The sequence below is a fragment of the Muntiacus reevesi genome, chromosome X (assembly GCF_963930625.1).
Source record: "Muntiacus reevesi chromosome X, mMunRee1.1, whole genome shotgun sequence".
Taxonomy (NCBI): domain Eukaryota; kingdom Metazoa; phylum Chordata; class Mammalia; order Artiodactyla; family Cervidae; genus Muntiacus; species Muntiacus reevesi.
In genome coordinates, this window is record NC_089271.1 from 43974249 (window position 1) to 43988294 (window position 14046).

The following is a 14046-nucleotide window of genomic DNA, read 5'->3' on the forward strand; positions in this document are numbered from 1 at the left end:
GCTCAGTAGAGGAGAATCATCCCGAGGCAATTCCTAGTGGTTCTTGGAAAAGAAATGCATACACATTTCAAGTTCTTAAAATCCTGTCCATTTAAATTCAACCAAATGATCATTTCTTGCAAACTTCCTCATGTGCAAGGCAGGGCAGTGGAGAGACTGTGGACTGTGAACCCCTTGCCTTTGGTAGCTCACCATCAAGTGAGAGAGAGGGACAGACTAAGACCAGAATATAGGGCAGAAAGCTTTCATCTCTATGATTAAGGCAAACAGTGCTTGCTTTAAAACAGAGTTCACTGCAAATGAGATACATTCATGAAGATCACCCCCACTGTGAGAACTCAAAGCATTTGGACTGATTCTCAAGTTCTTGGAATCAAGTTCCAGAGAAAGAGTATGACTAGATGTGCAAGATTCCCAAGCAAAGGCTACTTGGTTGGAGAACATTTTGAAGGTTATCTGGGTCTCTTGAACTCACTTATTTGAATGCCTTGGTTGGGGGGAGGGGTGATGGGGGTTGTTTAAAATTCAAATTCACTGGCCCTACTTGAGAAAATTAAATTAAGATACTGTATCTGGGAGTGAGACCCAGACATCTCATTTAAATAAGGCTCCCTGGTGATCTTTTGGGATACTGAAATTTCAAATCATTGAATTAGGGTTTCTCAAATCTACAAAAAATGTTTTGCCCTAACCACCACCATCACCAAGACCACATCTTGTCTTGGCAAGAGCTAAATTCGTAGCATCCAGACTCCCCCCAAGTACTTTCCAGTTAGTTTGCTGTTTTAAGATTTGTCTTTAGCTTCTTGCAGGCCAGGACCACTTCTGATTCACTCTTAACCTTCAGGGCACACCAATGACCCTCTCAGTACATATTTGATAAGTGGAGAAATGGATGAATTCACATTTGAATGATGAGCAGCCTTCTTTCAAAATGTTCCCATGATCAAAACATTCATCCAAAATAAACATTAACCTGGACATGATCTGAATTCTATAAAACTGGCAATTACTGGGAGTTGTGTGCATGTGCAAAGTCCCTGTTTTGGATGCCACACCTGGTGAAGGTAGAACCTGGTAGCTTCACACATAGGATACAAAATTGAAAACATTTGTCTGTGACGATCAGGAGGGATACAACTGGGGTTTGGGTTAAACTGAAATTTAAGTGTCTAGATGGACTACTAAAAATAAATTCCTATTATTGTTTCTCTTTCTTTCCATCCATCCATGTATAACCCATGGGTAATAATTATATACCTTTTCTACCTTCCGAGGTTGAGGAACATATATGTGAAATTTATAAATTGTGCTGTGTTATACAAACCCCCATTTTTATTATCACTTCTACTTTCTTTGGGCAAGTATTTCTGTGGTAATTATTTCACTTGGTGTGTGTCTTCCTCAGTCGCAGCACACTCCAAGGAACCTGAATCCCTCACACTGAGGTGTGCCCCTTGGGCAAAGTAAAATGATTTTAATAGTTGTTTAAGAAAAACATAGCGGGATGCTGTGTGAAACAGATGCTAAATGTTAAGTGAAACAGAACTTTTAAAATATTATCCTGTTTGGGATCCTTTCAGTTCAGTTCAGTTCAGTCGCTCAGTCATGTCCGACTTTTTGCAACTCCATGGACTGCAGCACGCCAGGACTCCCTGTCCATCACCAACTCCCAGAGTGTACTCAAACTCATGTCCATCTAGTCGGTGATACCATCCAACCATCTCATCCTCTGTGGTCCCCTTCTCCTCCTGCCTTCAATCTTTCCCAGCATCAGGGTCTTTTCAAATGAATCAATTCTTCGCATCAGGTGGCCAAAGTATTGGAGTTTCAGCTTCAGCATCAATCCTTCCAATGAATATTCAGGACTGATTTTCTTTAGGATGGACTGGTTGGATCTCCTTGCAGTTCAAGGGACTCTCAAGAGTCTTCTTCAACACCACGGTTCAAAAGCATCGATTCTTCAGGGCTCAGCTTTCTTTATAGTCCAACTCTCATATCCATACATGACTACTGTAAAAACCATAGCCTTGACTAGATGGACCTTTGTTGGTAAAGTAATGTCTCTGCTTTTTAATATGCCATCTAGGTTGGTCATAACTTTCCTTCCAAGGAGTAAGTGTCTTTTAATTTCATGGCTGCAGTCCCAAAATAAAGTTAGCCACTGTTTCCCCATCTATTTCCCATGAAGTGATGGGACCGGATGCCATGATCTTAGTTTTCTGAATGTTGAGCTTTAAGCTAAATTTTTCACTCTCCTTTTTCACTTTCATCAAGAGATTCTTTAGTTCTTCTTCACTTTCTGCCATAAAGGAGGTATCATCTGCATATCTGAGGTGCACTCTTCATTTTCTAAAGATAATCAAGGGTTAACTGCTAACTCACACTGTGCTGCATTTATCGTGATAACTTGGAGAGATCTTTACCAAAGAGAAAGGAGCCATTTATTTGTTTTTTTATAAGTGCCATTTAGCTGATATACTTGACTCTCCCCTACTTCCCAAGAGGGACTTTTTTTCTCCCAGCTGACCAAGTTATTTTCATCATATTTCTTTTTAAGTTCCCGTAATCCCTAGAACCTGAAACTAGGGCAAAAGAGGAGAGAGCACACCCGGTGATATCGATTCCTTGATGTGGCACCGTTGGTTTTGATTTTAGAAGGTCAATGCCCTATAGGCCAAATTTGTCCAAAGGATAAATACATGATAATGATGTAGTGCTTCCTCCTTTTAAAAACCCAACTACCACTGTTTAAATACAGCTAAGTATCAGTGGGAGAATGTAATGTATACTTTTAAAAGTAAGTCTCTGTGTGGTTTAGAGTCATTCTATAATTATGTTTTAAGTAAATGATGGCCTTTTAATATATACAATAATAATATTGTTGATATTTCAGATAATAGTTATTGTTTCATTTTTAATATGTCATTAACTTACCATTGCTAAAAATTTAAGCATGCTTTAAAGAATTCCCAAATGGAAATGAGATTATATTAGTAATTTACAAAAGAGCAATACATTTCTGTTATGCTTATTTAATAGTACATTTATATCATGAAAATTCCTTATAAGATGATCATCTGGTTCTACTGAGTAGTAGGTAGGAAATGAGAAAAAAAAGTCCAAATAGGAGATTTGGGACAAGATGACAAATACACAAAGCAGAGTTTTTTCTCTGTAGACAGGACAGCACCTTGAGGAAGATGTTTTAAAACATATTTAGGAAGGCGAGGGTGGGATGTTTCGAGAGAACAGCATCGAAACATGTATATTGTCTAGGGTGAAACAAATCACCAGCCCAGGCTGGATGCATGAGACAAGTGCTCGGGCCTAGTGCACTGGGAAGACCCAGAGGGATGGGATGGGGAGGGAGGCGGGAGGGGGAATCGGGATGGGGAATACATGTAAATCCATGGCCGATTCATGTCAATGTATGACAAAAACCACTACAATATTGTAAAGTAATTAGCCTCCAACTAATAAAAATAAATGAAAAAAAATATTTAGGAAAGAGGAGGGACTAAAGGAAACTTGTGTGTATATGTGTGTATACATGTGTGCATGTGCATGAAAATGTGTTCAAAATAAAAATAGCTCCTAAGAACCTAAAGTTATTCTTCAATGTTCAGAATATTCATTTATAAAAAGAATCACTCAGGGATATTGCATTTATTGACAAGCTAAATTCACATTAATGATAGTTCTTACAAGTATACAATGTTTGGGGGTTTTATAGTATACAGAAAATGTCACCAATAGATATGACCAATGATAGTCGTAGATGTAGCTCTAGATGTCACCACGTGGATGATGCCACATCTCTATTTTCAGCATTGGCTAAAAAACAGCTTTATGAGTGTGTGGACATCTGAAATCATCCTGGGTCTCATATGCTTTCCAAGCTCCCTGCCCGCTATATCATCTAATGTAATCTTTTAACATTCATACTAATTACCTACTTGTCAAATTCATTTGAAGTTGTTTTTGTCTCCTTAAGGTGATTCCTTGAAACTATTTTATCATCAGATTTATGACAAGAAGTGGACCACAAGTACACTTATCCCAGGAGTTCTTAACCTGGAAAGCTTCAGGCATCAACTCCCAGAAGTTATATGTTCAATTTGCACATCAGGGCTGTATTCTGGGGAGAGGATTCCTAGCTTTTGTTGGAGTCTAAGAGATTAGGAAGAGTTGGGAGCAAAGGAAAATGAAAGCAAGTCACAGGAAGGGGCAAGTTAGGGTTATGGGACTAACAGACACAAACTACTATGTATAAAATAGATAAGTGACAGAGATGTACTATACTGCACAGGGGATTATAACCATTATCTTGAACTAATGTGTAATGAAGTATAATTCTGCAAAAAATACTGAATCACTATACTGTACACCTAAAACTAATGTAATATTGTAAATCAACTATATTTAAAGAAAGAAAGAAAATTAAAAGATAATCTAGAAAAAAAAGCAAGTCACAGAAGGGAAGGGAAGAGGGAGAGAAAGAAAAGATGGCAAAGAAAACTCATTCCACAGCCTTCTTTGGGACTCAGGTACCAACAAATTCCTCCTTCACTCAGCCAGTTATCTCCAGCAGGTCCAGCTTCTATCCAGCTTTGACACACAGCCCTTAATTTTTTTCTTATTTTACCCTATGACTGTTGATTCAAGCACAAGTTTTTACTTGGGCAAATGTTCCATAACTATGAATTGAACAATGGTTCCCAAATTGCATCAGAAGGATGAGGATTGTGCTGGACTTACATTTGGATGCAATCAAATAGGATAAGCTAAATGAGAAGTCTTCAGCAGCAACTTGGTCTCTAATGGACACTTGACAATCCTACTGACACAGACCCATGAAAAAAGAAATCTACAGTCCAGGGTGATAAATACAGGTTCTTCACACAGATCAAAGGCTTCTAATTTTCAAGGAAAAATAAGCTTTTATTTCAAAAATAAAATTCGAAGGAAAGATTTCTTGAGTTCACATTAAAATAATGCTAAAATTGTTTCGAGTTCCAGGAATAAACTTTCAGAGTAAACCTAGACTTTTTGAAATATCTAGAGATTAGATAATTCAAGATCAGATACACAGAAATTCTCAGTAACTCTTGAAGTGGCATAGTGGAGGGCAGCTCCCAGAGACACTCCTTTTCAAATGTTTACCTTGACACCCAGAAACACCTAGGCTGGAATTTGAATCTGGTCTCAGAAAAGCTCAAAATATGGTTTAACATTGACCCACAAGAGTAAGTTTAACCTTAATCTGTTCCAAATGACCACTATTTATAGGATGAACATATGATTTATCATCCATACTGGGATGCTTTGGGGAATGAAAAAAAGGATCATTAACACATTAAGTCAAGGCAATACTCATAAACTGAGACTGTCCCTGACAAATTGAGATGTAAGATCACCTTATCTCTACAGAACTTCTCACTGATTGGCAATGAGATAAAACAAAACAAACACACAAACCCAAAGTAACAACCAGGAATGATAATCAAAACTGTAATGAAATCAGGTCCCAAATAGAACACAAAGGAATTCAGGATTTTTAATTACCAAAATTTATACCGTTTGTGGCTATTGACTAGTCTTGTGTCTGTATAAAACAAGACAGAAGGCATCTGGATACTGTCTCTCCCTTTATAAATGGAAGATCCTGACCAAAAGTGTTAAGAGGAAGGCACCACCTGGTGACTGATATGGGTTACTTTCTAGGTTGAGAAAGAAAAGTTGGAAGCTAGGACCAAATGGTAGTATATCAAAGAAATAAGCCTCAATTTGAGGGGAAACTTTTTATTAAAAATTTATTATTATAATGTTTCTTAATACACAGGAGTTAGCAAAATTATATTAGATGACTCTCATCTTGTTCTAAGTCTGTTTTTCACTCCTCTGATGAGTCTAAAATGTCATGGATCCTGTACTGAATTCACAAGGCTTTCCAGAAGCTAGAAGAGACAGAAGCAGAAATAAAGGCTTTTCATTTCTCTTCTGGACCATTGCAACATTATTGTTAAAAAGACATGTATACATGGACTGTGGACTGTGCATGCATGCTCAGTCATGTCCAACCCTTTGTGACCCCCTGAACTGTAACCCACCAGGCTCCTCTGTCCGTGGAATTTTCCAGGCAAGAATACTGGCTTGGGTTGCCGTTTCCTACTCCAGCGGATCTTCCCAACCCAGGAATTGAACTCATGTCTCTTGCATCTCTTGCATTGCAGGCAGATTCATTACCACTGTGCCACCTGGAAATCCATACACACATACATTAAAAAAATAACCTTTCATTATTCTGATTGGTTCCTGAACTAAGAAGAGGGTGGGATAAACATTTTGGTTGATGAATAGGGCTAGAAAGCCCTTTTAGCATACTTGCTAGAAAGTAATAATCATATTTATATTCAGGTTAACTTATGGCAACTTGACTCCACCACAAGGTGGCCAGACATTTGGTCAAATATTGTTCTGGATATATCTGTAAGGGTGTTTCTAGACGAGGTTAATATTTGAATCTGTAGGCTAAAGCAGACTGCCCTCCCCAGTGAGTGTGGGCCTCATCCAATAAGTTGAAGACTTGAATAGACCAAAAGGCAGGGTATGAGGGAACTTTGCCTGCCTGACTACTTGAGTTAGGGTATTGGTTTTCTGCTTGCAGAGTGAAACTTACACCATCAGCTCTCCATGTTCTTAGGCCTTCAGACTTGGACTGGAACTATACCATCAGAACTCCTGGGTCTCTGGCTTGCCAACTGCAAAACTTGGGACTTTTCAGCCTCTGTAATTATATGAGCCAATTCTTTGATTGATTCTATTTCTCTGGAGAAACCTAACACACCCACTTTCAAACAACCTAATACAGCAAAGAATAGGTGTGTGATCAACTGGGAGTTAAGAAGATATCTCACAGTGTGTAGCCCATGGAGGACAATCATAAGGGAAAGAGCACTGAACTGGTCTGGCCCCAATCCCAGCTGTAACCATAAAGAGGCTGGGCCCAAACCAATGGGCCTCATGGCTATCAAGTCACTATGGATGTTGGAAGGCCCCTGGTACTTGTGTACCCCCAAACATCTCAGCTATTTGATACTCTTCCTGTTTGAAGTCTAACCCTCAGGAACAGATCCAGAACCATGAATAGACTCTGACGGCTGCCTCCTTGGCAGAGGCAACTAGAATGGTCAAGGGGCCAAGTGGAAAAGTTGACCAGATACACTGTCTAGCTAAATACTTCAGAGGAAAAGCAATAAACCATGAAACCAAAAAGGAATATGGTTGAGAGCTAACTTGGTAAAAAAAAAATCAGGGCTCTAAATGGAAAAGAAAAATGGAAGGAAGACAAAATCCTCAAGAACTAGCCCCTCCCCCACCCCCTGCCCCGGCTTCTATGATCCTTGGGTCCAGTTATTTATGTTTCTGCTGGGACCAGGTAGGTTGCTTCTCAAGATACCTGGTCCTTGCTGGATACCTCAGAGGCATTAGGCATAAATTCTCAATTCTACTTTGTGGATATTCTGTTCCCATGAATTTATCTCATTCTCATCCTTAGGTGCATCAATAAAATTTTATATCAGTTAGATAAATCCTCCGTGTATCCAATCAGGGCCCATAATTACTGGCCATTTAAGGACGAAAGCATTTTTCCATCTCTACCCCTGTTCATTCCTGAGGTTAAAAAGGCATCTGTAAATTTGTCTGATAAATTTTCCATTCATTCTCCTCCTCTCCTTCAATATGCCAATCAAGCTGTCAGCTTGCTTTCTCTGCAGATTCGTAACACTTCACCTTCAGTCTCATTAACTGATTTGCCTTTTGTCTCCCATGAAGAAAACTCATCTCAACACTTAAAACCCTGGGAGTTACAATTCAGAACTTCTTCAGCTGTCTTTCGGATTTTTAGCTCCCACTGCTTGTTCTTTATTTTCTGCCTTGGAGACAGAAAAATTCCCTTTTTCTTTCAACCACCTTTTGTTGACCCCACCTTTAAATAGGGAGTGAGATTTACACTCATATTTTAGCTTTTTCTATGTACCAACTTTTATAAATTTCAAAATATAGTTCAATTTCACTCATTTGGACTCTATTTGGACTTTGTGAAAATTAGGATAAAATCTGGGCTATGCAATTTGCTTAGGCATAAGCCTTTTCCATTAGCATAATAAACAGTACCTTGTGTAATACTTTATAGACAAACCATCAAGGATGTAAGCTGTGTGCTGGAGTACTGTGGAATCCAGATTGTCCTAAAGTAAGACTGACATTAAATGTAAGCAGAGTGAGGGCAAATAATTCTCTTCACTGTTTGTACTTGGTGAACTCAGTTTAAGTTAATGCAGTCATCTGACTGTTAGGGGAAAAAAACATTTCTAAAACTTTAGGTGATGGTTAAGGATACAGTTGTAGCATCAAACTGTCTATCTTGGAATCCTGGCTTTCCCATTAACTTATTGTGCTGCTAAGTCACTTCAGTCGTGTCCAACTCTGTACGACCCCATCCCTGGGATTCTCCTGGCAAGAACACTGGAGTGGGTTGCCATTTCCTTCTCCAATGCATAAAAGTGAAAAGTGAAAGTGGAGTTGCTCAGTCATGTCCGACTTTTTGCGACTGCAAAAAGTTCCCTGGACTGCAGCCTACCAGGTTCCTCCGTCCATGGGATTTTCCAGGCAAGAGTACTGGAGTGGGGTGCCATTGCCTTTTCTGATTGTGTAATCTAGGGCCAGTTAACTTCTCAGGACCTCAATTTCTTCTCCACAAGACGAAAAATAAAACAAGTACCTCCTAAAGTTGCCTTGAAGATTCGTTGAGATGAGTCATGTAAGAGAGAAGGTACTCTCTCATAGAGAGCTGACTGAGTCTGTGTTCTCCCTATAGCAGATCCTGGGATAAGGATGTGAGTGCAAGCATTTTATCTGGAAGGTGATCCCAGGTAACATGAACAGAAGAATGAGGAAGGGAGACAAGGAAGAGAAAGCATCCAATAAAGGGTATGATACTTAGTAGGTTATCACTGTGGACAACTGGGGCTCATTGCCATGGGGGACCTCTGGGAAACTGTCCAGTGAACATCTCAGAGCTATGCCTGGCCCTCTGCCAAGAGGGCAGGGAACTGGGGTGTTTATAGATGAATTTGTGAGGACTGGGCCAAGTATACTGCTTGGGATGAGGGAGACATTGGTTCTGCCTTTGAGGAACTTACATTTTAGTGGGACTAGGGTAGAACATCTTGGGGTTCTTATTGTATGCATTTAACAAAATGTTCAGGTGCTGTGAGAAAAACTGTGGTCAGTCAAGGGGCAGCTATGCTGATGGACACAGAGTCAACATCAGAGGTTTGGACACTGGCCTAGACAATCAGAGCTGTTCAGAAGAGCCCAGTTTGTAGCCAGGTTGTCAACCATATATGTCAGATTCATGGGCAAGGCAAGGCCATAGTAAGGAAAATGGGGAGGACAGAGTGACAGTCAGAGAATGGGCCATGGCAGGTAGATCAGGGCAGGTCCTTGCACAAAGAGAAGGGCCAGATAACCCGTAAGTGAGGTCCGGAGCAAGTCAAGTTGGCTTAGAAGCTTGTGATTTGGAAAAATAAAGTAAATTTATCAAATTTAGAGGAGTTTTCTTTTGGCCTAAAAAAGGAATAGGAAAAAGAATCATTTTCTATGTAAATTCCATAAGTCTTCCAACGATGGGGGAACAAAATGTCAGGCCTTTGGGAAGTCCAACCTGCATGTCATTCAAAATTCAGCTTGAATATCACTCCCTCAAAAAAAACTTTCCCCAAATAACCCTCCCCCTTTACACATTGTCATACCACCTTGGGAATCTTGTTTGGGAAGTCAGTCACCTTTACCACCTCATCCCAGGACCTTGCATAGAATAGGCTAGAGTGGGTACTCAGTAATTACTAATATTTGCTGAATGAAAGAGTAAGTTTTTATACATTTATACATTTTATAAAATATCACATAGGTTAGTAAATAGTAGCCAAAGAAACCCCCAAACAGCTCCTCTTGGGTGATTTTTCTCAGCAGTCTATCTGTAACTTGGAATAGTCCCAGATCAGTCTGTTGCCTATCAGTGTTTAGTTCCTTTCTCAGCAAAGGAACGTTTAGTAGGCAGCTGTTCAGAAACACCCCTTGGTTAGTGCAAGTGATGCTATGAGCTGTTTCAAGAAAAGATTCAAATTTGAGACAGTAGATGAGTGCTACCTGTCTTCTCAGGGGTCTTTTGCAGTCACAGATACCATCAGATACTTGCCTCATGTGAACCTTCATCCTTCCACTGAAAATATTGCACTTTCAGGAGCAGAATTTGAGCCTGGAATTTTCTTCTTTACAAGTCTTCAATCCCACATATCTAAAGGCCTTGATCACAACACCAAGTCATCTTCCCTCCCCTGTGGGGTAGAGGGGCACTTGTGTAAGAGTTCTAGAGACACTGTTGGTCACCCCATGATTACCAAGTTACTTGAGCAAATTCAACTAATGCTGGAGAAGCACTCATTTACTCAAGAGTTGTGAGACAGTGGCTATGAAAATTCGTGGTTTTGCTTTATAGACAGTCTTTGCTTTGCGTGGTTCTGATATGAAAAACTTTCAGATACCACAGTTCATGTAAAAACACCAGTTCCCCAACAACGTGATGCAAATTTCAGTTACCATGGTATATTAAAGCTCAGTAATTGCATGAAGTATAAACTTTGCAGATAGTTTTTCAGTCCATAAATTGCTGTGTAAATAACAGATGCACATCACAATCAGTGACCAGTTGCATCATGTCTTTCAAAGTCTGTTTGTGATTGGTGTATGTAAATCTGTTATTCAGCACACTGTGATGGAAAAGCCTGTACTTGTGTTTTCTGCTTGTTATCCAGTGATAAAATCATATGACATTTTACAAGAATGAATAATTGAAAGAGGAAATTGGTGAACCAAGAAATGAAAAATGGCAATACTGGAAGTTAAATTTGAATTAAACATAAATGAAGTTGTCAGTAAAAATAGCTTACTGTGAGAATGTTGACTTTGCCCTCAAGAGATTCTAGATATGCAGTCAGAAGAACTTCATGAAGAACTCAACAGATTTATAAATGAAGAAAAATGGTTGTGATGAAAAGAATATAGATGTTCCAGAGGAAATAACATTGGCAAAAACTTCACATTAAAGGAATTCTCAGAGATATTTTATACAATTGAAAGTGCAAAGGACAAAATGTTGGAAGTTTAGAAAGGAGACTGGGAGTTGATTGTGGCTCAGATCATGAACTCCTTATTGCCAAATTCAGACTGAAATTGAAGAAAGTGGGGAAAACCACTAGACCATTCAGGTATGACCTAAATCAAATCCCTTATGATTATACAGTGGATGTGAGAAATAGATTTAAGAGATTAGATCTGATAGAGTGCCTGAAGAACTATGGATGGAGGTTCATGACATTGTACAGGAGACAGAGATCATAACCATCCCCAAGGAAAAAAAATGCAAAAAAGCAAAATGGCTGTCTGAAGAGGCCTTACAAAGAGCTGTGAAAAGAAGAGAAGCAAAAAGAAAAGGAGAAAAGGAAAGATATACCCATTTGAATGCAGAGTTCCAAAGAATAGCAAGGAGAGATAAGAAAGCCTTCCACAGCAATCAGTGCAAAAAAATAGAGGAAAACAATAGAATGGGAAAGACTAGAGATCTCTTCAAGAAAATTAGAGATACCAAGGGAACATTTCATGCAAACATGGGCTCAATAAAGGACAGAAATGGTATGGACCTAACAGAAGGAGAAGATGTTAAGAAGAGGTGGAAAGAATACACAGAAGAATTGCCCAAAAAAGACCTTCATGACCCAGATAATCACGATGGTGTGATCACTCACCTAGAGCCAGATATCCTGGAACGTGAGGTCAAGTGGGCCTTAGGAAGCATCATTATGAGCAAAGCTATTGGAGGTGATGGAATTCCACTTGAGCTATTTCAAATCCTGAAAGATGATTCTGTGAACGTGCTGCACTCAATATGCCAGCAAATTTGGAAAACTCAGCAGTGGCCACAGGATTGGAAAAGGTCAGTTTTCATTCCAATCCCAAAGAAAGGCAATGCCAAAGAGAGCTCAAACTACCGCACAATTGCACTCATCTCACATGCTAGTAAAGTAATTCTTAAAATTCTCCAAGCCAGGCTTCAACAATACGTTAATTGTGAACTTCCAGATGTTCAAGCTGGTTTTAGAAAAGAGAGAGGAACCAGAGATCAAAGTGCCAGCATCTGTTGGATCATTGAGAAAGCAAGATAATTCCAGAAAAACGTCTCTTTCTGCTTTACTGACTATGCCAAAGACTTTGACTGTGTGGATCACAATAAACTGTGGAAAATTCTGAAAGAGATGGGAATACCAGACCATCTGACCTGCCTCCTGAGAAATCTGTATGCAGGTCAAGAAGCACCAGTTAGAATTGGACATGCAACAACAGACTGGAACAAATAGGAAAAGGAGTATGTCAAGGCTGTATATTGTCCCCCTGCTTATTTAATGTATATGCAGAGTACATCATGAGAAATGCTGGGCTGGAAGAAGCACAAGCTGGAATCAATATTGCTGAGAGAAATATCAATAACCTCAGATACGCAGATGACACCACCCTGATGGCAGAAAGTGAAGAACTAAAGAGTCTCTTGATGAAAGTGAAAAAGGAGAGTGAAAAAGTTGGCTTAAAGTTCAACATTCAGAAAACTAAGATCATGGCATCTGGTCCCATCACTTCATGGCAAATAGATGGGGAAACAGTGGAAACAGTAGCTGAGTTTATTTTGGTGGGCTCCAAAGTCACTGCAGATGGTGATTGCAGCCATGAAATTAAAAGACGCGTACTCCTTGGAAGGAAAGTTATGATGAACCTAGACAGTGTATTAAAAAGCAGAGACATTGCTTTGTCAACAAAGGTCTGTCTAGTCAAGGCTATGGTTTTTCCAGTGGTAATGTATGGAAGTGAGAGTTGGACTATAAAGAAAGCTGAGCACTGAAGAGTTGATGCTTTTGAACTGTGGTGTTGGAGAAGCCTCTTGAGAGTCCCTTGGACTGCAAGGAGACCCAATCAGTCCATCCTAAAGGAGATCAGTTCTGGGTGTTCATTAGAAGGACTGATGTTGAAGCTGAAACTCCAATACTTTGGCCACCTGATGTGAAGAGCTGACTCATTTGAAAAGACCCTGATGCTGGGAAAGATTGAGGGCAGGAGGAGAAGGGGAAGACATAGGATGAGATGATTGGATGGTATCACTGACTCAATAGACATGAGTTTGATCAAACTCGGGGAGATAGTGAAAGACAAGGAAGCATGGCATGCTGCAGTCCATGGGGTCATAAAGGGTCAGACATGACTGAGCGACTGAGCAACAACAACATAGGGTTGCTCACCTTTCAATGGTGCTCCAAATTATGTTTTATATGTATTGCAGGAAAATTTGTAAACAGAGAAAAGTATACCAGATAAAATGTATCATTTGAATAGAACAACTATTTCAGTGGTATTCCTGCAACACAACTACTGTTTTCATTTCGTATCTTTCCACTACATTCTTTGAGTCTTGTTTAATTTTCATGTTGATTTATTTATTTGTAGAAAATGTGCTAAGGAAAAAAAAAAAAAAGAAAATGTGCTAAGATACATGAAACATAAAATTTACCTTCTTAACAACTTTTCGTGCACAGATCAGTAGTGCTTAGTACATTCACATTGTTGGGCAGCCAATCTCCAGCTCTTTTCATCTTTCAAAACTGGAAGTCTGTATCTAGTAAACAACTTCCTATTCCCCACTGCTCACATCCCCTGGCAACCACCCTCCCAAGTATTTTTTTTCTTCAGCTGTAAAATAGGGACAATATTCCAAAAGGATTGTTATGAGAATTTAATGAGATAATGTATGCAAATTACTTGCTATGGTGCTTGATATACAGTTAAGTGTTCAACAAATATTAGATATTATTATTCCTTATGATTCTGTCTTATGATTTGTTTTGAAAACATCATGAATCAACTTGGGTGAAATTG